Raw genomic sequence first — 4,264 nt, forward strand, 5'->3', positions numbered from 1 at the left:
AGCACAGACCCTGATGCGGGGCTCAAACTCACACACCATGAGATCATGACCTGAGTTGAAGTCAGTTGCTCAACCGACTGAGCCACCCAGTGCCCCTAAATGATGACTATTTAATCAAGGTTCTGGTTGGCTCCACAGTAAATGGACCCTGACAAGAAATTAAGGGAGAAATCTATACAGAAAACTTTCTGTGCCTATACAGGTTTTCCAAGATTATCCACATTTTCATCTAGAGGAGTTTGCACATTAGGAGAAATATGTTAGTATTTTGCTTCATCCTTTTCCCTATCCCTTTCCAAAAGTGGTGACAATAGCCACAAGAAAGAGGTGAAAATGTGGAGATGTAGAAAATAAAAGGATTTGTGATTTGATCTGATTTATTACTGCTATATTTCTATAGCAGTAACCATCTGAATATAAAAAGAAAACCAGGGCACCTGGGTGTCTCAGGTAAACGTTCAACTCTTGATTTCAGCTCAGGTCGTGATCTCATAATTTGGGGCAGGGAGCCCCACATCAGGCTCTGTGTTGACAAAACAAACTCTGCTTGGGATTCTCTCCCTCCCCCATTCTCTTTCTCTCTCCCCCAAAACGGATAGATAGATAGATAGATAGATAGATAATTTAAAACAGGAAACCAGTTCCCCAAATATTTCTTATATTAAGAAGTTTGATATTAAGTGAAATGTCCCCTTGGATTTATCTTTTTTTTAAATTTTATTGTAATTATTTGCAGTTGATATGTAGAATTTAAAACCTGACCAATCTTTCCAAGGTTGTAAGAGAAATCTACTACCAAGTATAAGCAAGGATAGTATTCAAACATTAGTCTTACCAATTTTATTAAATGTCTTTATTTCCTAGATGCCAAATCTTAAAAAGAGCTCGGGAAACAGAATTAACTTGCTCTCTTCCATAATTTTTGTGAATGTTGGGCTAATTGCTAAACTCTCCAAGCCTCATTTTCTGCATTATAGAATTAGGTAATATCATATAACTCAGAAATACAATGAAGAATTCAAGAAATAGTATGAAATACCCCAGTGTCATACGTGGTTCATAACCACACGTGTTCGTTTCCTTCTTATTTGTTTTTTATTTTTTGAGCGAGAGTCTCTAAAATTGTCACAAGCACATACATAATTAATTCAAAAAAAGAAAAGCGTTTTGTTCTTGAAATGATGGTCATGAAAATATCGTAAGACAATTTATTGGAAGTATGGATGAGATTGGGGAGGAACACAATAGGAAGAGGAAGTCCTCCAAGTTATATTTAAATACACCACATTTCAGTTTATATTGGTATTTGCATATAGTGCCCCTTCCAACATCATCTTGATAAGCAAGACCTTAAAGAAAGGCTTTTCTTGAAATTTTGGTCAAGAAAACATTTCAAATTTTTTAAAAAAAAAGATATCTTCATTGAAAGAAATAACATTTATTATTTTTTTTAATGTTTATTTCTGACAGAGAGAGACAGAGACAGAGACAAGCAGGGGAGGGGCAGAGAGGGAGGGAGACACAGAATCCGAAGCAGGCTCCAGGCTCCGAGCTGTCAGCACAGAGCCCGACGGGGAGCTCGAACCCATGAACCATGAGATCATGACCTGAGCCGAAGTCGGATACTCAATCAGCTGAGTCACTCAACCACCCCAACATTTCAAAGTGATCATTGACTTTGCCAGGACTGAAAAGAATTAGGGATCAATCAGTTACTGACTATATGCTACGTCCTTTTTAAAATCACATCTTCTTCCCATTTCTGCTTCTCTGCTCTATTCCGTGAATGTGCAGCTTAAGGGGCTACAATCATGATCTGGTCCTACATCAAATGCCAGGTGATACCCATACACAGCCACCCAAGATCTGAGATGCTTACGTTAAAAAGTTGATTTGTGAATATATGAATGATGAAGTTTATCTCTCTCCTTTCACTTACAAATGTATATCCAGAGGCTCTGAGGGCTCTCAGGTTGCCGTTCAGAAATTGGAGAAAGAAAAACAGAAACAGGGATATGTGAGATATTCTCAAATATGAAAGAATATTCACTTCTGTTCATTTGTATTGATCAAGTCCTATATATCACAAATATGCTTGAAATTTCCAGCATATTATTTAAATGCTGTATTTCCTGTTCCTCCTTTAAAGCTGCTATATGTGAGAAGGTATGCAGAGAAGCAGAAGATGTTGGATTTACAAATAATACATTTATAAAAATATGTGTTACAAATACGTGATATATAAACATATGCATCAAAAGGACATTCTTTATAAGATTGGGAGTGGCATGTGAGTTCACATGAATCTTCATGAACCTCCAAGAACAGTCAAATCCTATAAGTTGAGCGATATACGATGCAAAACAGGACCCCAGTATTTATTAAATGTATTTAAAATATAAATAAAGAAGGAAATAATAGTATGGGGCCACATAACTTAATTTTATAATCACTGAATTGGCAAAATCAATCAGAATCATGTCAAATCTAGCAGGGGGTTATATTTGAAGAGTGCTAGGGGTTCCCCGGGTGGCTCAGTGGGTTAAGCATCCGACGTCAGCTCAGGTCATGATGTCACAGTCTGTGAGCTGGAGCCTCGAGTCCAGCTCTGTGCTGACAGCTCAGAGCCTGGAGCCTGCTTTGGTTTGTGTTTCCCTCTTTCTCTGCACCTTCTCTCCCTCTCCATCTCTCTCTCTCAAAGTAAATAAACATTGAGGAGTGCTGAGAAAGGTATCACACTAGTAAGATAATTTGGGACTCATAATGCCCATTGAAGTGGTCATTAAAAATTAACAACAAAATACTGTAGTGACATGGAAAAAAAAACACCCACAAAATGTACCTGATGAGGAATATTTATTTTTGCTGAAAATATCCCACAATCACACACAGTATCATGAATTATTTTGCTTAAAATATTCCATAACGTCTCCTAGCACACCGTAAATCAATTTCTTTATTTTTTCACAGACAAATCTTTTCACACTTCCCCTTCTCACTCATGATCATGCAGCTGAATAATGTTAAATTTTTCTGCTCCAGTTGACAGGGGATCCTGTTAGGACGAAAACAGTGTTTGTCATTTTCTTGCTTCTCTATTCGGGCATGTTGCTGGGTAACGTTCTGATCATTACCACTGTCAAGGCCCCCCGGGGAACTCAGGAGTCCCGTGTGCTACTTCCTAGCCCACCGATCCTTATCTGACACCTGCTTCTGTACTTCCGTAGCCCCTGGAATTATTGTGGATGCCCTTTAAAAAAAGACCACTATCTCTTTCAGTGAGTGCGTGATACAGGTCTTCCCGTTCCATTTCTTTGGCTGCCTGGAGATCTTCATTCTTATCCTCATGGCCACTGACCGCTATGTGGCCATCTGTAAGCCCCTGCACTACACAACCATCATGAGTCGACGGGTCTGTGCTGTGCTGGTGGCTATGGCCTGGGTGGGGTCCTGTGTACATTCTTTAGCTCAGGTTTTTCTGGCCTTGAGTTTACCCTTCTGTGGTCCCAATGTGATCGATCACTATTTTTGTGACTTGCAGCCATTGTTGAGACTCGCCTGTACAGACACTTAGGTAATCAACCTACTCTTGGGGTCCAATAGCGGGGCCATTTGTACCCTGAGTTTTGTCATGCTGATGTGCTCCTATGTTAATATCTTGTATTCTCTGAGAAACCACAGTGCTGAAGGGAGGAGAAAAGCCCTCCCCACGGGTGTCTCCCACATCATTGTGGTCATCTTGTTCTTCGGTCCTTGCATATTTATATACACACGCCCTGCAACCACCTTCCCCATGGATAAGATGACAGCTGTGATTGGAGCGCCTGGGTGGCTCAGTCAGTTAAGGGTCCGACTTCAGCTCAGGTCATGATCTTGCGGCTCATGAGTTCAAGCCCCAGGGTCCGGCCCCATGGTCAGGCCCCACTGTAGGGCTGCGACCAGCAGCATCCAGCTGCCACCGGCTCTGTGCCGACAACTAGGAGCCTGGACCCTGTTTCAGATTCTGGGTCTCACTCTCTGTCTCTGCCCCTCCCCCACTCGCGCTCTGTCACTCTCTCAAAAATAAACTTAAAAAAAAAAGATGATAGCTGTGTTTTATACAAATGGGAAATGTTTGCTCAACCCTCTGATTTATATGCTGAAGAATGCAGCAGTGAAAAGTACCATGGGAAATTATGGCACAAGAAGTCGACCTCAGATGGCTAAACATGAATGGAAGCTTCAAGTATTTCTTCATAGTTTGGGCATACCTAGAAGCCTATAA

At 40.6% G+C, this 4,264-nt stretch overlaps 1 pseudogene; it reads left to right on the forward strand.

Annotated features, from left to right (window-relative positions):
- The first annotated feature begins 3,030 nt into the window (after window positions 1-3,030).
- Window positions 3,031-4,264, forward strand: LOC106986211 (olfactory receptor 4C16-like; annotated as a pseudogene).

The sequence above is a fragment of the Acinonyx jubatus genome, chromosome D1, assembly GCF_027475565.1.
Source record: "Acinonyx jubatus isolate Ajub_Pintada_27869175 chromosome D1, VMU_Ajub_asm_v1.0, whole genome shotgun sequence".
Lineage (NCBI taxonomy): Eukaryota > Metazoa > Chordata > Mammalia > Carnivora > Felidae > Acinonyx > Acinonyx jubatus.